At 36.0% G+C, this 20,486-nt stretch overlaps 1 long non-coding RNA gene across 1 annotated transcript; it reads right to left on the reverse strand.

Annotated features, from left to right (window-relative positions):
- Positions 1-6,513: 6,513 nt before the first annotated feature.
- LOC147623291 (uncharacterized) lies at positions 6,514-7,560 on the reverse strand. The gene is made up of 2 exons (XR_015269410.1): positions 6,830-7,560; positions 6,514-6,741 (listed from the first exon to the last, which is right to left on the reverse strand). It is a non-coding gene; the product is annotated as an uncharacterized LOC147623291 (long non-coding RNA).
- Positions 7,561-20,486: the final 12,926 nt, after the last annotated feature.

Genomic DNA, 20,486 nt, shown 5'->3' on the forward strand with positions numbered 1-20,486 from the left:
ACGGACATTCCATTTTGATTTTTATAAGTAAATATATTGCCGGGTACTATGAGCTAGGAACTATCGAAAAGGCCCCTGAGTGGATAGGTGGTAAGCGTTCAGGTTGCCAAAGATGCCATAGGTACACCGATGAAGAAAAAATTAGAAATTAGGATTCAACCGGATATTTTAGAGGATTATGATTAGTGATACCATAGTTTCATTAAAAGATTGTTTTAAAGACAGCTGAATGTGTGAAAAAAGGCAATTTCATATTGGGTGTGTAAGTGGTGTGACTAGTTTTAAGTTTGCATGAATATCCAGCTAGGGGGCCTGGGAACTCTTTTCCCCGGTACCCGAGACAAAACCTAACCAAATTATTAAATGGATCCCATCACTATAGTGGTTGGGTGGTTAGCTAACCCACGGGACTCGGTTAGGCTAGACTGATGGATCCCTAAAATGAGACTCAATTCTGTTATGGAACGATAGATGAAGTAAATCCGTGATAAAAAATTTTCTATGAAAAATAATCAACAGCTATGCCTCCCAATGAGGAAAAAAGTGTTGGTCTCTACAATCCAAGTACAAGTCTTTTCCTTAATGTGACTATGGGACTTACGGGTTTGGTCAGATCAATTCAGTTAGTTAAGGCTCTTGACTACGTTAGAGTAAAAATATCCTGGAGGAATCGACCGTGCTTTTCGAGCGAGGGAAGTTTTTTCGAGTTCGATTTTGGAAGAACCAAGGGATTAGTCTCTTATCCGGATATCCGTGGTGGTGGGCGAGGCCCCGAGTGAGGGACCCTGCCCCGCGCTGTAAGATTCCTCCCTCCTTCTTTTGAGGTGTGCAGGTGTAAGAACCTCCCCTTCTGATCTTATAATTATTCCCCTCTCTGAAATAAAAGAAAGATCCTATTTTATCCCGTTTTGGCCTAGAGAGAGAAAATATCAAGAGAGAGGTAATTCAAAATTGAGATATTTTTGGATACAAAAATCTTCCTAGTGTCTAAAATGGTTTCCCTTGAAACAAATATTCAAAAAGAAATTTTCAATGTGCAATTGGAATAAATTGAAATCAGGTAAAAAGGACCTTAGCCGTTTTATCTTTTTATTAATTAAAAAGAGTAATCCCCACCGCTTGTGTATTCTAAAAGTGTTATTTTTATTCTATGCATAGAAAAATACATATTAAAAATATTTTTATTATAAAAGTATTATTTTCATTAGAATCAATTTCTATGCATAGAAAGATGCATATTAAGAATATTTTGATTATAAAAGTGTTACTTTCATCAAAATTGATTTTTATGCATAAAAGAATTTTTTTACTATAAAAGTGTTACTTTCATTAAAATTAAATTTATGCATAAATAGATGCATAAAAGAATTTTTTTATTATAAAAGCGTTACTTTCATCAAATTTTGATTTTATGCATAGAAGGATGCATAAAGAAATTTATTTTTATTTCAAAAGTATTATTCTAATCAATTTTGATTTTATGCATAGAAGGATGCATAAAGAAATTTATTTTTATTTCAAAAGTGTTATTCTTATCAATTTTGATTTTATGCATAGAAAGATGCATAAAGAAATTTATTTTTATTTCAAAAGAGTTATTCTCATTAATTTTGATTTTATACATAGAAAGATGCATAAAGAAATTTATTTTTATTTCAAAAGTATTATTCTCATCAATTTTGATTTTATGCATAGAAAGATGCATAAAGAAATTTATTTTTATTTCAAATAAGTTATTCTCATCAATTTTGATTTTATGCATAGAAAGATGCATAAAGAAATTTATTTTTATTTCAAAAGACTTATTCTCATCAATTTTGATTTTATGCATAGAAAGATGCATAAAGAAATTTATTTTTATTTCAAAAAGAGTTATTCTCATCAATTTTGATTTTATGCATAGAAAGATGCATAAAGAAATTTATTTTTATTTCAAAAGAGTTATTCTCATTAAAATTGAATTTATGCATAGAAAGATGCATAAACGGATTTTTATAAAAGTGTTATTTTCCACTGAAGTTGTTCTTATGCATAAATAGATGCGTAAAGAATCTTTATATCAAAAATAAGAATTCTCTTACATTCTATAAATAGATGTGATAAGATGTGATATGAATCAGATAGATGAGAATGAATAGAGAATGGATGTGATGAGAATAGAAGTGATGAGAATGAGAGGTAAATAGATGTGATGATATGTGATGCGAATCAGATAGATGGGAATGAAAGGATGGATGAATGCTGATGAGAATAGGAGTGACGAGAATGTGAGGTGAATAGATGTGATGAGATGTAATGCGAATCAAATAGATGGGAAAGAATGGATGGATGGATGTGATAAGAATAGATGTGATGAGAATGAGAGGTAAATAGATGGGATGAGATGGGATGCGAATCAGATAGATGGGAGAGAATGGATGGATAGATGTGATGAGAATAGAAGTGATGAGAAGAATGAGAGGTAAATAGATATGATGAGATGTGATGTGAATCAGATAAATGTGAATGAATAGATGAGATGTGATGTCATGTGAATCAGGATGTAAATGAATGATATAGGATGTGAATGAATATGTTAACATGTGAATCGGGATGTGAATGAATGATATAAGATGTGAATGAATGTGTTAGCATGTGAATGAATGAATGTGTTAGCATGTGAATGAATGATAAGGGATGTAAATGGATGTGATGTGATGTGAATCGAGATGTGAATGACTGATAAGAGACGTGAATGAATGTGTTAGCATGTAAATCGGGATGTGAATGAATGAGATGTGATGTGAAATGGATGTGATAAGATGCGTTGTAAACTGGATAGATGTTAATGTATGTGAAGTAATGAGATGTATGGGTAGATGCAAGTGGATAAGATAAGTGATGAGATAGAAAAAGATGTGATTAGATGAGAATGGGAATACTTATAAAATGAATGTTGTGAAATTGCTTCTCAAGGAGTTGTAGAGCTTGGAGACCAATGTCATCCACATGCTCATTAGCATCATAGGACTCACCCTCATCATACACGTAGCATGTGTATGCACACTATCATCATCAACATCAACATAGATGCTCTCCTCATCACTAGTAATGATGGTAAATGAGCCATCAATACTTGCATGAGCATCATCATCAAGATGTCTAATGTCACTAACCACCATGACCAACAATGCATGTGTCTCTGCCATGTGTGTAATCCTCATCCTCATGTGCAAGGCTATGTCGAATGCATCCTCATAGGCATGTACATCATCACATGAGTCATCATCCCATGTGTCAATAAACGATTGCATGCACCATCTTCATGATCTCATGGCATCATATCATAAGCTAAAAATTTATCAAACAAAGCACTTATGAAGGTAGTCCCAACATTTCCATTTTTAACTTGTGTATTCCCATTGACCACAAACACATTGGGTGATGTCTTGTCAAGAAAGAACTGGCATTGAGAACTCCTCATTTACTCCTTGCCTAAAAATTATAACAAGTGTCTCATCCACTTCAACACCCACAATGTGTGCAAAAAGACCATTTTCAACTTGTGTATTCCCATTGACCACAAACACATTGGTGATGTCTTTTAGAGAAATAACCGGCATCGAGAACTCCTCATTTACTCATCCAGAATTTACAGCAAGTATCTCATCCACTTCAACACCCACAATGTGTTCATAAAGACCCCAATAGTCATACTCTATGCAATGAATAAATGTGATAGTGAATGGAAGTCCTTTTTTGTCCTTAGTAAAGCCAACCTCTTTCAAAATAGTGCATAGTAGCTCTTACATCCTCGCTCTCAAAGAGGTAAACTAAGAGATGGTACCAAGAATTCACATACATTGATCAACCTTTTCTTACCTTCACTAGGAGTGGCTCTACCATAGAACTTAACACATTGCTTTCCTCCATCCATGGCTTGTGAAGAAGAAGACATTTGATCATTGTTATCCTCAAACTCATCATCAAGATCTTCCTCAACATGAGGTCTTGAAGCACTGCCTCGATGAGTATTCCCCTTGAATGGAATATGAACATCACTCCTTGGGAGTCTTAAGCCTTCATTCCTTGAGTTTGGAAATGCATGATCCTTGCCTTTGGTTTCATTGGGTATGTATGGAAACATTGGATTGCGCATAGCACCATAGGTAGAATGAAAACTTAAGTGATCATTCTCTTTGTCTTTAACTTGAGCTTGTCGAACATTGTGAGATGATCCACCCTTATCATTCATCCATGCTCTGCATGTCATCAAAAAGGCCCCTAAGCTCTTGTATCATTGTATCCACAAATTTTTGCATTATGCTTTCCATCATGCTTCTCATCATCATCATCACTTGTGACATATCATTTTTCATAGTGGGCATCGCTTGTGCATTTGCTCCTCCCAATTGATTTGATGTATTGGCCACATTTGCAAAACTTGGCCCAGTTTGGACATGATTTGTCCTATCTGCCATATTTGCAATGTTGTTGTCACCTTGTAAAATCATATCCTCTTCACTAATCACATCCACATGATCCTCATTCACCATTTCCCTATCTTCCCTTATATCTCGTGAAGTTCCATTGTTTGCTTAGATGGACGCCCCCTTGGCATAATGGTTGAAAATGGAAAATGGCTAGTAGAAGGCTTAAATGGTGTCGGAATTTAATGATCTAGGGCTCTATGGATAGATCTTGTGGTGGCGTAGTATCTAAATATGCAAGAACGGAAGATTTTTGGATAGCCATAATATTCTCTGTTTTAGGGTTTGTGCAAAATAGGAATTAGGCTATAGAGTACTTAAAAGTCATCGGACATGGCAAGTACTAACTATGCCTAAGAGGGTTTGACCAAAGTCAAAGTGCAAATATACTCTGTTTTGACTTTTTTGGTCAAAGTCAACCATATAGGTTTGACCCTCCAAATGACATCGGATTTGGGTGTACTATGGATTTTTGGAAAACCCTAATGCTTTGCATCCATCTTATGATGTCATTTGTCCCAAATAGCTTGCTGTTTCTGACTGGGCCCATGTTTGATCTGCTATGAAAAACGGCAAGTTGGGGATCCAAATGATGTCAGAACGGAGTGGTTGAAGGCTTGTTGGGAAGGTGTAAGGTGGTACTAAGAGCCTATATAATCACCAAGACCCCAGTCCTAATGTGATTTTACTGAATTACGATTTTGTGAATTTGTTGTAGATTTTGCTCAAATGCTCCTTTGGCACCCATTTGCCTTCTGCATGTTCCACATGTTCCGCCCTTGCTTCCAAGAAACTTTGGCATCCAAAAGCACCTTATGTGTGTCCACAAATATCCTCAATCCAATCCATGCATGTAATTTTAAAAATTTTTGGCATAGTTTCCTTTGTATTAGTGACCAAATCTCAAATTTTCCAATGTAGTCAATCCAACAATCAATGCTCTTTTGGCATTTGGCATAGAATCAAAAGCATATCCTCATTGCATCATACATTGACCAATGGCATATTGCATGTAATCTTTGTGTCGATGAATATTGAGTATTGATGGAGAGCTTTGCTTGCTAATCTCCTAGCCAAGCCTTCCTACCCTCTTACCAAAGTTTAAAATCCAATGGCAAGAGTTTAGTCCATGTCTTCAATCCATGTACCTAATACTCTGATGTATCACTTTTCCAAGGCACTCATGGTACACCAGATTCAAGACATTCTCCCCTCAGCCTCTCCACCAATTTCCAAGGTACCCTCACCACATAACTAGCTTTCTAATAGTGCAAGAATCAATGGAAAGCATAGAAATGGATGAGAGCATAGGAGACATACCAATGGCATTTATAGAACATGCCAATCATTACAACTCATGTATCCAATAGCCTTTTTACTTGTCCCAAATGATTCTGGTCCAAAGCCCCTCACCATGGGCTCAAGAGCACAAATAAAGGGATCCACATTGAGCATAAGCATGAATCAAATCCATTACAATGCATCCATTACTCAATGCAATTCCCTTTTCCAATATGCATTCAAATCTTGCCAATCCAATGAAGCTATCCAATCCTTGCTAGAGTAAGCTTCCTTGAAAAAATTGAGCAATCAATAGAGATTTGTAAAGCTCAATGTCACAATGCATAGCATATGATAGCTAATGATGGTAATTTTTGGAAGCATAAGAGTGGTATGGCTACCATTCAGCCAAAATAGCTTGTGACTTTGGCTAATAGGCAAGCCAATGATGCAAATGGATCCAATTAACCACTAATTAGGTTTATGAAACCTAATGTAATGGATCATTTTGCTTGCAACTAGAAAGAACTCCAATTGCAAGTGTACAAGTCATCCACAAGCATTAATTGAAAGTACAATTAGCATAGCCAATGAGAAATCTTACCTCTCATGAGTTGAATGCTTGAACTAATGGAAGACTATGGAATCTCCAATCCAACTCATCAAGAAGATCACCATCAACAAGCTTGAAATGAAGCTCTTGCATGCTTGCCACACTCTCAAACTTAACCACCTAACATTGTGCAAAAATCAGCCACCTAAATTGTAATTAATCTCTCCATTTTTTATTTCCACTTAATCACCATTTAAGCTCTCAAAACTCCATGATTTTCAAGAAAAATGGTAGTAGTTCCCATGGCTTCCTCATGGGCAAAATCGCCTAGAATATAGGTGTTTAGAAGTTGCTATACACCCCGTGCCGCATACTTCATGATGTCCAAGGCATAGCTCTCTTATATGTGAGGCAAGAAGGTCCACAATGAAGACAAAACTGCGTAGGAAAACAACACAAAAAATGGCGAGCAAAAAACGTGTATAGTTCCATGGCAGCTAAAAATCAGCAGAATGTGAAGAGATACCTCAGGCGAACCATATGCTTGCTTAAATCCCTTCTCCAAGCTTGATTAGGCTTCAATGAAGCCCTAATGGGGGCGATGGCCTGCATACAGTAGGCTGTAGATTGCAAATCTGCGATTGCCTTCGTTTTCCCACCATTAAGCCACCATTACAAGCCAAGAGTCCTTCCCAAGACATGCCAAGCTTCAATGATGCCGAATGTGCTCCGAATCCCTTAGATCAAGCACGCAGAGGAGGGAAAAAATTTCTAGGGTTTTCAAGCTCACAAGAAGGGTTGGAAATTACAAAAAATATTAAAGAAATGGATCTTCATGTGAAGCTTGGGAGGTCCCTGACCAAAGCCCTAAGGTTTGGAGAAGAAGTGGCTACTGTATGATGAGCTCTAGCCATGGAGAGCTTGAAGAAAAGTGGAGAAGAAGGTTAAAAATGTAATTAGCAAAAAATATTACTAATCACTCCAATTAGTTTAAATTTTGGTCCATAGCCCTAAAAGATTTGATCGTGTGCTCCAATTCGGTCTAAAAGATTGATCCAATCCCCAATTCTTGCCCAAAAACCTTAGAAAATTTTCTAGATGAAGCAAAATTCATGCAATCTCACCATTTTTCCATCTTCTTGATCAAGAAAGCTTAGGAATTTTCAAGAAAATCCAAAAAAGGTGGATCAAAATCAAAGCTCTGATACCAATGCAAGAAAGCAAAAGACCCACTCATGACATGGAGTGGATAACATGGATGTAGTCACCAACTTCATCTCTAAGAGAGAAGAACACTATAGAAGCTTCGGAATAAGAGCTCCAAGAAAAGTAAAGTCAACTGATCAAAAGGGTATAATGCCCATGAGCCTATGTGTAATATATCCCAAGGCCCCCAAAAGTACACATGTAAATGAACCTAAACCTAAGTGCCTAGGCCCCATCCCCCATGTGCATGTGCAACCAAATCTACTTCATTACAAATGGTCCACTATGAGTGCACATGTATATGATCATTTGTTAGAGAACTTAGATTACAATTGCAACTTGTGAGATTAAAGTGGAGAATACAAGTGTTGAAATTGAGTTTTCGTTACTATTGAATGTTCAACTAAAAAATAATGGATTTTGTGATGCAAAATTTAGAAGTTTCATGGAGAATACCAATTTTGAAATTGAGGTTTGATCAAAATGGATTTTGTGATGCAAAATTTAGAAGTTTCATGGCAGATGAAAGTGCAAATTAGTTAGATGTATTAGGAGAAATGTGGACTAAATTTTGGGCCTTGTAAGAAGTGCCAACTCAGCTTAGAGAGAGAAAATAAAAAAGGTTTAAAACATATCTAAATTTGCAATTCGGCTCATTTTTTACTATTATATTAGTCAGTTTAAATATATTAAAATATACATATTCTTTCAATGAGATTTTATCATGAGGCGGCATTCTTTGTTGGATGCACTTAAAACTTTGTTAGAATAAAGATTTCATAGAATTTGAGGTAGTTGTGCATTTAAAAGATTCGAGGAAAGCTTTAATCATCATATCGACCGTGGGGGTTTTCCCTACTAAAACTTTAAAAAAAAATGTCCTTATACTAATCGAGTTAGTTCTTGTTTCAATTCTTTAATATGTTTTATGATGATAGAAAATACTAGCTTTGCAAATGAGAACATTAATCCAAATTTGGGGATTCCAATTAATCCACCTTCAACAACACATGTAGACACTCAAATTCTCAGTAACAGTAGTAGAAATGGTGCATGCTGTAAAAGAACATATGATACTTACCATCTTCATGTGGACATACAATCTCAGTACCAGCCTTTGAAGAGTTTTTTTAAATGTAATGAGCAAAAAGAGCAAAGGAGGAATAATGGAGAGCGTCATTTGGACTTGTGGACTGATGGCTTAATGTATCCCCCAAGGATCCATTTACAAATGCACCACCTCCATTTTGCAACATTACAAACCTACAACATTTCACTGGTGAGATGGTAGACAAGGTTTGCTGGGTTATGCCTAACACTTGGAAACAAAAGCGATGGTTGCAGAACAACAAAGGGATTTTCTATAGATAGAGAACACTGAAATAAAAAAACTAAATGGGTTGTATATGCAGAGAAGCTTATGGTAAACAAGGAAACAATTCAAGACTTGGAGAAAAAGATTGATGCTTTAAAGAGAAAGGACACAGCACTAGGGCCACGTAAAAGAAGAAGGCAACTTTGCAACATAGAGAAAATGAAAGTTGGAAGTGGAGGGATGAAGAAGCGAGTACAAGCTGTAAGGTAATGTTAACTCTTATTTCATATATATTTCTCTTTTTAGATTAGGTTCTTTGTTTGAAACTAGACATAAGTAATCAGATTTGATGTTATTCTATTTTTAGATCTTTACTTCATCCAGAGTCCAAGGTACATTCCGAAGCTGGAGTGCATTATAGTCATTTGGTACCAAAAGGAATAGTGGAAGAGATGTTGTATTGAAAGAAGTTTCAAAAAATCAATGAGAAGCATGTGTCTATGCAACTCTGGATGAGACTGGCATCTCTCAGAAAGCATATAGTATACTGTTTAAGGCACTAGCAGAGAAATGTCAAGATAAGAAGCATAAAGGTTTATTACTTCCAAAACCAGTGCAAGTAAAGTCTGCACGCCAACATGTGAACTCAGAGGTGTTTGAGAAACTTGGTTCACCACCAGTACATATTGAAGCAACATTCAAGACAGAGAGGTACTCTTTAACCAACACAACAATATTTTCTTTAATCTTGAAGCTTTGCAAAGGTACGAAGTTCAATTCTTTGAGATTAGTCAAGAAGAATGTGAAGGAGTTCTAAAATTTATTTTGAAACTGGATGAGTGTGAGATTTTAAAGAATAAAAAAATGGAGAGGGTTACTATCACTCTAATGAATAGGCCCTTAGACACATCAATTACAAAAGATGATGCAATCGGAGAATAACATATTGCCGCTTGGATTTTTTGTTGAGGTATCTTCTTTATCATTGAATATGACTGTGTATTACGTTGAAATAATTTAAACATGAAACTTGTATTAAATATGAGCTTCTTCCTAATGACACAGGTGGATAAAGAAGACTTTGAAATTTTGCATTGGGTGTTTCATCAAACTACAATTCCATCACTGATTAGTGAGCAAAGAAATGGAAGGGCCATTCATGTGCCTGGGTTTGGTGACTATAAAGTGGAAGGGCCCTTCATGTGCCTGGGTTCGGTGACTATAAAGTGGAATGGCACATGGTAGGTTATTTGAAGACTCTAAAATGTATGTATAACATAAGCAAAGGTGCAAATGCAAAGAGTCCATGTCTATATTTTATGTCAAGTGCCGAGACTTTAGATCATGTACTATGGAACAAAGCTCTTGATAGGCATTTAAAAGATAAATATTTCAAAGCAGTGCTTGATATTCCTCTATCCAAAGTGCATATATGCACATTGCATGCACTATGTAGAATTGTAGAGAAGCTGGTGTATTTGTACATATGCTTTGCATGGACGTTAAAGCCTAAAAAAGAATCTCTAAAAGCAATCAAAGCAATAGAAAAAGTTCTATTAGACATTGGCTTGCATGGGGGGCATGTTAAAATTGAGGAGGACGACAAGCGGTCACAAGGGGTAGCAAAGTACCAAGAAAACCATCAATAGGTGGTGTGAAAGCTAAAGATTTTTGTCATACTGCCTCAAAGACTGTCGAGATAAAAACAAGAAAAAGATGTTTAATCGATGGAAAGATCTACATAATGCAATTAAGGACATTGGAAATGAAGGTTCAATCCAAAATTGGAAGGCAGAAGTGTGGATTTCACTTGACAAGATCTTTGCATTCATGGAGAAAAAGAGCTGGAGCAATAGTGAGATAAAATTATTTGAAAACATATTAGAGACTTGGAGGAAGGCATTCATTGCAGGATGGAGTGATCAACATGTAACTCATTACATGGTAAGAACTTTAAAAATTGTTGCAATCTCAATACTATGAGACCATGTAACTCATTACATGGTAAGAACTTTAAAAATTGCTGCAATCTCAATACCATGTAACTCATTACATGGTAACTTTAAAAATTTGATGCAATCTCAATACTATGAGACCAACTAATACATACATCTGATTTTTTTCTGTTGTCATTGATTGCAGCATATACTATATAATCATACACCATATGTCGCAACGGTTCATTGTCAATATGGTCAACTCAAGGCATGGAGAAGTCACATTACATGGCAAGAACAGGTTACTCTAAGCACATTAGACATGGTGGAGGCAAGAATTGAGCCAATAGTCTTTTAAAGTTACATCAATGGACTTATAAGAAATTGATTCACAAAGCAAAATAAAAAGCCACATTCAAGTCCTCATCATTGACACGTGCAATACAATTGATTAATAAAGAAAAGCGACAATGCGCTTGGAATCAGTCAACTGCGAGAGAGCGCCATCAGCTGTGGCATCGCTCAAGAGTCAGGGTTGGGAGAAGGTGGTCTTGATGATGAGGTGGGCTTGATCTTCTTCAATGGTCTTCCTTCTTCGTCTTCCTTTTCCTCTTCTTCCTCTTCATCTGTCGGGAGATCTATTTTTGGCATCTGCACTATTGGAGGCAACAGTTTCGACTGGCTTTTTCTTATCCTCATTAGATATCGTTTTCCATATGGATGCAATGTGTCTGGGTCTATAATTCCTTCTACAATAGCATGCGCTGTATATGATAGGTAGTAGGGGCATCTTAGTGCTTGGCAACCATACCCCTGGCCAAACACTCGCAGTGCAAACTGTTTCTCGACAAGCACCACCTTCTCAGCATTTAAAGGCACTTCATGTCCACCACAAAACCTGGATAGTACTTTGAATGTGAATAAAGGGAATTTTGCATTGTTTTTTGAGAACTCCTTGTGAAATATAATGATCTGCGTATTAAAATTATAATCATCATGACTCATGCCACTACTTGCTGTTGTTAATTTTAAGCAAGTGTCGTAAATTGCACGTACCTTTTTTTGATGATTCAAATGTCTTATATATTGAGCGAGAGCAACATCCTTTCGATGACATGTTGTGTAAGATTCCTCCCAACCCCTCAAGATGTCTAGTATCTTCCCCTGTATAATCAATCCCCTCTTCAAAATAATAAAAGATCTTGTTTCTACTACCTATTTTGGCTTAGAGAGAGAAAATATTCTAGAGAGAGATTTTCAATTTTTAGATATTTTTGGATGAAAAAATATCTCTTCTTATTAAAATAAATTCCCTCAAAACAGAAGTTCAAAAAGAATTTCAGAAGGTGCATTAGAAATAAATTAGAAATAAATTATAATCTGTTCAAAAGGCCTTATCCTAAGGGTCCAGATTTTTTAAAAATTTTAGATTAAGGTTCTGAGGGGCCAATCAGATTCATCCAAATGTAGGGAGGAGATAAATTGAAGAAATAAAGAAAATTTCTCCCAAAAATGAGTAAATACTCACATAAGATGAAGAGTGGACTAAGGACCAAAGGAAATACTAGAATTAATTTCTATACATAGTTAGATGCATATTGAAAATATTTTTAATGTAAAAGCGTTATTTTCATTAGAATTAATTTCTATGCATAGAAAGATGCATATTGAAAATATTTTTATTGTAAAAGTGTTATTTTCATTAGAATTAATTTCTATGCATAGAAAGATGCATATTGGAAATATTTTTATTGTAAAAGTGTTATTTTCATTAGAATTAATTTCTATGCATAGAAAGATGCATATTGGATAATTGTTTTTAATTATAAAATGTGATTTTCATTAGATTTAAATTATATGCATAGAAAGATGCATATTAGATATTTTTTTATTATAAAAGTGTGATTTTCATTAGATTTAAATTCTATGCATAGAAAGATGCATATTTGGAAATATTTTTATTATAAAAGTGTTACTTTCACCAATATTGATTTTTATGCATAAAAGAATTTTTTTATCATAAAAGTGTTACTTTCACCAATATTGATTTTTATGCATAAAGTGATGCATAAAAGAATTTTTTTTAATTATAAAAGTGTTACTTTCACCAATATTGATTTTTATGCATAAAGTGATGCATAAAAGAATTTTTTTTATTATAAAAGTGTTACTTTCACCAATATTGATTTTTGTGCATAAAGTGATGCATAAAAGAATTTTTTTAATTATAAAAGTGTTACTTTCACCAATATTGATTTTAATGCATAAAGTGATGTATAAAAGAAATTTTTTAATTATAAAAGTGTTACTTTTACCAATATTAATTTTTATTCTTAAAATGATGCATAAAAGAATTTTTTTATTATAAAAGTGTTACTTTCACCAATATTGGATTTTATGCATAAATTGATGCATAAATGATTTTTATATCAAAATTAGAGTTCTCTTTAATTCTATGTTTAAATTCCATGAATAATTGATAAATGAATAAGTAATTACTCTGTGAGAGAAAAATTATATCATTTCATATTCACTCGGATAGTAATGAGAAAACTTTGAAAAGAAAACTATCAAAGTTCAGAATTTTAGATAAATGATTAATTTATTCTTCATAGGAATTCGTGATTAGTTTAGAAATCAGTTAAGCAAATATTCAATGAATGAAATTCAGAAAAATAGTAATTGAAATCTCACCCCCTTTTAGTAAAAGAATGGAAAACTGAGAGTATGTGTCGATCTTAAAAAAGTAAATGCAGCCACTCGGAAGGACCATTACCCATTACCTTATACCAAACATGTTTTAGAAAGAGTGGCTGGGAGGGAGGCGTACAGCTTCTTGGATGGTTTCTCCAATTACAATCAGGTGTCCATAGCGCCAGAAGACCAACATAAGAGAGCCTTCAACACAATGTGGGGGGGACATTTGCTTACAAGGATATGCTGTTCGGTCTCACAAATGCCCCTGCAACCTTTCAATGGGGTTAATGTGTGCAGAGCTTTCAAGGACTACTTACAAAAGTGGTTGGAGGTATTCATTGACAATCTATGTGCGCTTTCTCGATGGGAAGATCATTTGGCTTGCTTGAGGAAAGTGTTCGAGCATTGTCGATTATATCGTATATCACTAAACCCCTTGAAGTGCCAGTTCTAGGTCAAGCATGGTGTGATATTAGGACACATTGTCTCAAAGAATGGTATATCCACTAATGATAATAAGGTCAAATTGATCTTGGAGCTGCCACCACCTACCAACTACAAAGGAGTGTAAAGGTTTATGGGCCGTGTGGGGTCCATCTAATATAGATGAGTTACAAATCTTTTGAGGACTTGCTAGGTTTTATCGTTCGACAGTAAGGAATTATGCGCTAAGATAGTTGTTCCAATGACAAACCAGCATAAAGGGAAAGGAAAGCAATTTAGTTGGACTCATGATCAATAAACTAGTTTTGAAAAATTAAAAGTAGAAATAGCTGCTACTGCTGCTCCTATTTTGCAAATAGTGGATCCAAATGAACCATTTATATTGGAAACAGATGCATGTAATTTTGATGTAGGAGAAGTATTATTGCAGAAGGGAATGCCAGTTGCATTTGAAAGTAAAAAATTGGACAAAGCTCAAAGTAACTATTTAACTTATGAGAAAGAACTATTTGTAATTGTGCATGCTCTATAAAGTGGTGTCATTATTGTTAGAATTCATGGTGCTCATGCTAGATCAAGTATGTGGAGAAGAGGGACTCACAAAATACAAGAAAATATCTTGCTTATTAAGTTGCTCAAATACAACTAGGCTTCTTGCTCCATACATAAAAGCCTTCTAGGTTCACCTTTAAATAGGTGAGCTAGTAGACCTTAAGTCCCTTCACACATACACCCTTCTCCTACCCTTTTACATGACCTTAGTCTTTTAATACCCCCCCTCAATACCAACTATGAAAGAAATTGGAATAGGTGGTATTGGACATAGGTTTCCTTTATAACATTAGGCGTACAAGGATGTCATGGTGGTGTGGTTATCTAGGACTTACAACTATGTTCCTAGAGCCTTAGAGGCTAATACAATGATGCCATCTAAGTCTTTATTTGATGTCGATGAAGATGTACACCTTAATGATGGTACACCCCACTCTTTGTGCTTGCTTGACTTCTTGTAGTTGACATGCTTTGAACATACATGCCATTGTTTCCACATGCTTTCCACCTTGACCATTCTCACACAATGATCAAAACAAGGCTGCCACCCTTGCTTAAGTGGTTTGCACATAGATGTTCCTTCAACATGCTTGATGCTTTTCTGCATACCATACCTCCTCCATGGGCAATGAGGGAATTCCTTAGAGTAATGGTTATGATGTAGCTTTATATGGGAAAGGGAAAGGGAGGGTCTTACCACTTGCCTTATAGATTGGTCAAGGGCAGTGTCTACTCCATAAACAAAAGCTTTTGTGCATGTTGGTTACATGATACCCATTAGGGTTTGAAGGTACAAGCTTAATGAAAGTGATTAAGTGGTTGAGGTAAATGCTCAAACCAATAAGGTACATCATTCTTGGCTCAAGAAGGAGAGGGCATGGCTCATAATGTTGTCTATGTCTCTTACAAAGACAATGCTAAGAGATGCTAAAAACATGACAAACAACAAGGTAGAGCACTTAGTGTACTCAACTTTACAACTCATCTTAGAGGATGAAAATGTTGAATATGCAATGGAATAACATGCCTTGGGCTTGGGAAATGAGAGCATATGGCTTATGACATGCCTATGCCTCTTACAAACAAGAGCCTCAAGGGTGATACACGAAAACATTAAAGATAAGCACTTAGTGTCCATTGTTGATGAAGAAGAGTCTCCTTAGTATTAAAGACCTCCTCCTTTGATGGTTAAGACCACATTAGTGTTAAGCAACACTTTGTTTGGTGATTAAGATCACCATTAGTGTTTAAAAACATGATTAGTGCTTAAGAGCACATTGCTAGCGTCTAACGACACTTGTATTGGTGATTAGATTCACCATTAGTGTTTAAGAACACTCTTAGTGTTTAAAAATACTTTGGAATAACTCTCCTTTGTTGGATTAGAAGCCTCATTAGTGTTAATCAACACTATTAGTGCTCATAAGCACACTTTGAAAGGCTTTGTCCCTTGAAGATGATGTTGATGATGGAGCTTGATGAGAATGAGGCTCATGAATGCCTCATGTGGTTGGCCACCGCTTCAAAATCAAGAATAAGATCAGCAACAAGCTCTCACAAGATCACTTAGGTGATTAGAGCAAAGAGGAGAGGATTAGAGCAAGAAAAAGCTTAATTTTGAAGCTTTAATGGTGAACTTCAATGGAGTTGAAGGAGTGCAGCCTGGTTTTTCCACTATAACAGAAAAATGGATGCACCATTGGGAGTGAAATTTGAGCTGTAGACTCCTCAGAGTATGGGCTTCAAAAGCCCTCAACTTATGGTCACCTGCTGTGCAGACGGCGTATTTCTGTACGACCTCCAACGGTGTAGAAAACTAGCGCCGGCGCACTTAGTGAGCAATGCCGCAACCACATGAAACGATTAATCCGCCAATTGATCGTACGAACTCGAGCACCTAGATGTTATCTTCACTTCTTCAGTTGAAATCTCCCCAAGATATTGCCTCCACGAGCTGCTAGAGCTCCTCCAATGGCTGGGGGTTCAGCTCCACACAAGAAAAAAGTGATAATTTTGACCTATTCTACACCACAAAGGGACCTAATCAACCAAAGCTCTAGATACCATGTTAGAATTCGTGGTGCTCATGCTAGATCAAGTATGTGGAGGAGAGGGCTCACAAAATACAAGAAAATATCTTGCTTATTAAGTTGCTTAAATACAACTAGGCTTCTTGCTCCATACATAAAATCCTTCTAGGTTCACCTTTAAATAGGTGAGCTAGTGGACCTTAAGTCCCTTCACACACACACCCTTCTCCTACCCTTTTTACATGACCTTAGTCTTTTAATAATTATTTGTATGGTGCCAATTTTGAAGTATTATCTGGCCATGAAAGTCTTAAATGGTTAAGTACTCAAAAGGAGTTAAAAGGTAGGAAGGTTAGCTGGGTTGAAATCCTACAAGAGTTTGATTTTCAAATCAGATATAGAAAAGGAAAATTTAATGTCATAGGGCAGATGCTTTAAGTCGAGCATCCATAATAAATGAGTTGAGTTTTACTCAACTAGAAAGTGAGTTGCTAGCTCACTTAAAAGAAAAATCTATTAATGACCCTAGCTACCTATCAAGTAGTTTGGAATTCCTTAATTAAAAAAGATAACTCTCAAATAGAGAGTAAAGAAAATGTAGCTGCTAAAGAGTGTCACTTAAAAAAGATAGTGGTTCAAAGAATCACTTTAAGAAGGGCCAGTAAGTGAAAAAGATCATTGGAAAATTTTTCCCATCGATAATGGGTAATTGTTATATAAAGGTTGCATTTTTGTACTAAAAAAGAAGAAAATATTCGTGTGAGAATATTTTACTAGAATGTCATGACAATCCAAGTGCGGGGGTACCTGGGAATTTCTAAGACCTATGCACTTGTTAAAAGATAGTTTCATTGGGCAGTTTTAAAGAAGGATATCCAAAATTATGTTATAAAATGTCCTAAGTGCCAAGTCAATAAAGCTAGGCGCCTAAAAGTAGGTGGATTATTACAACCATTACAAATACCTAAGGGTAAGTGGGAAAGTATTTCTATGGATTTCATAGTAGGACTAACCCAAACAAGTAGAGGGCATGATTCATTGTGGGTAGTAGTGGATAGGCTAACCAAGTTGGTACAATCTATACCAACAAAAAAAGAAGTAAAAACACTAGAATTAGCTAGAATGTTTATCCATTATCTATATAGATTGTATGGATTGCCAACAAACATAGTAAGCAACTGAAATACAAAGTTTACAAGCCATTTTTGAAAAGAAGTGTTTAAAAAGTTAGACACCAAACTTAGTATGAGTACGTCTAAACATCCACAAAGATATGGATAGACAGAAAGGGTTAATCAAGTCCTAGAAGATATGCTTCCAGCATATGTTAATCATAAGCAAAACAGTTGGGATGGGTATCTTTCATTATTAGAATTTGCTTATAATAGTGCTAAACATTCTGCTATCAGTTTTAGTCCATTCATGCTAATGTATGGATTTAAACCTAGAGGACCCTAGCTATTGGGTTACAAAAAGAAAAATTGCAGAGCATAAAAGACTTTTTCAAAGACAAGTAAGACATGTTAAACATTGCAAGAAGCAATGTTAAAAGAGCACAGGATTGTTCTATTAGTTATGAGAAAGGTAAAAGAAGACCAATTAAATTTGAGGAAGGTGATTTAGTCTATGCAAAAGTTTCTGAAAAGTCAAGACTTTAAAAAGTGGAAAAGTTCCAAAGTTAAGACCAAGATATTGTGGTCCTTATACAATACTTAAAAAATTGTAAGTGTATCTTACAAGGTGGCTTTACTTGAAGGATCCAGAGTGCATCTTGTGTTTCATGTTAGTAGACTGAAATGCAAGATGGAAAACAATGATAACATCGTTGGAAAAGAAGTAATAGTTGATTTCATAGAGCCACCTATTGTTCCACATGAGCTTGAAAAGATTCTCGAATATCAAGAAAAGAAAAATAGGCATTCTATGTTTAAAGAATGTTTAGTAAAGTGGAAAGATAGACCAGAAGAAGGATCAACTTGGGAAAGAGTAGCTACACTGAAGAAAAGGTTTCCTGAGTTTGTTTTCGAGGATGAAAAATCTTCTTTCAATAAGGGGGAAGTAAGAATATGGCACAGTGGAAACAGATACAGCAAGAGAGTACCCTAGACAATGCAATAGAGAGAATGGAGAGAATTTTAAAATTTTGATTATACCAAACAAGAGATAGGTACAATATGATGGTGCTGTCCACCCGTGCGCTCTAGTGTAGAGCTTAGATGGTGATCTAGAAAGACTCTAGATGGAGGAAGTACTGAGAGTATAGGGAATATATGCTCACAAGCATTGGATACCTTTTCTTGTGCCAACTGTGTCCATTTATAGTGCTACAAGTAGTGCAGTGGACACGTCCAAGACGTGGACAACTATGCTACATTGACACGGCTCACCGCCTGCATATTTATAACGTGTGCCCACCGACCACCGCCCACTAATGATGATGAACTTAGTTTTTGAGAGAATATTCTATGGAATATCCCTATACCATTTCGGGCTAACGCTCGTATCCCTCATCATCTCCTAACCATCAATGGTCACAACTACGACCCCTTCTAGCATCTAAGCTGGGGTTCCTACTAAAGATATATGCACCAATGGCTTCTCCTTATAATGGGGGCCGTACAAATGTGCACCACACATCAATGTGAGATACATGCTGAGAGGCGGGCATTGAACATATACTAACAAGGAAACGTTATGAGACTGACAGGAAACACTATAAGGTATGACTGGAAAAGATTATTTATATCTAAAAGTTTGCATATAAATAAGGTTCAAGGGATTTCAAATTGGAAATACCTACTAAAGCAATGGTTAATAGGCATTAAGGTTAAAGTAAAAGGGATGTATATGGTGCATAAGGGAATGCAAAGAACTAGCTATGGCCACTCAAAGCATGGAGTGACAACATGGGTGTAGGAGCACCATCCATGAGTAGGGAGAAGGGCAAGATTGCCATGAAAGATGATTATCTTGTAAATTTGATTAGTATGAGTTAATTATGATTAGCTATTTACATTGGCCTATATACCATAGCCCCCTTTTCACACACACTTATTAGTGTCCACCCCCACTTGTCCTTTGGCCCATAAGCTTATGGCCCTCAATTACAACTGGCCCTTTGGCCCAATACACTTATACTTGGCCCTTGGCCTCATATTTACAAGTCGTGTCCACCGCTTCATTACAAACCATCCCCACCCAAATATGTTTCGTCCTTGAAACATGCTCAAAGTAGAACCATAGCATGGATGGTTTGCATAAGCATCAACCATGAATCATTTCACACTTCTTTGCCAAAGCTGTCCAAAAGAGCATTATTTGAGCCTTTGAGACCTCCAAAACTTCATGAAATGCTCCCCAACACATTGCCAATCGTGTCTAAGAAGTGTATATGTCAATTTCATCCATTTGAGCCTATTTTAAGCCTCATAACAGTAAATTATAGCAAGCTGTTTTTTTCTGTTGTGGCTCAAGAATGCACCTTGGATGCATCAAAAAGGTGTTCCATCCCCTTCAACATAGAGGTGGGTTTCCATGTTGCTTTATCTTGAGGTACACCTTTCCACTTGACAAGGTATTCACACAAAGTGCGGCTGCGTAACACCTCTCTTTCTATCAACACCTTCTTGGGTATATACTCCACCATGCCATCTTCACTCATGGGTGGAAGCTCATCCAATACGTGTACTTCAGACCCAACATATGCTTTCAAATGTGATAAGTGAAAGACATCACGTATTCTTGTAGTAGATAGAAGTAGCAATTGATAAGCCACGTCACCAACTCTCCTCAATACTTTGTATGGCCCATAATAACGGTGTGCAAGCTTTGTGTTGGTACTACCTTTGAGAGATCCATATTGAGTCTTAGGTATCCTCAAGAATAAAGTCTCCTTCTTTGAATTCCAATGGCCTTCATGTGCATCTTCATAATGCTTCATCTTCTCTTGAGACTTCTTGATGTTCTCTTTGCATGTTTGCAAAAGAGTTTGCATTCTTTCCA

The sequence above is a fragment of the Cibotium barometz genome, chromosome 27 (assembly GCF_041138505.1).
Source record: "Cibotium barometz isolate CiBa-2024 chromosome 27, ASM4113850v1, whole genome shotgun sequence".
NCBI classification, from domain to species: domain Eukaryota; kingdom Viridiplantae; phylum Streptophyta; class Polypodiopsida; order Cyatheales; family Cibotiaceae; genus Cibotium; species Cibotium barometz.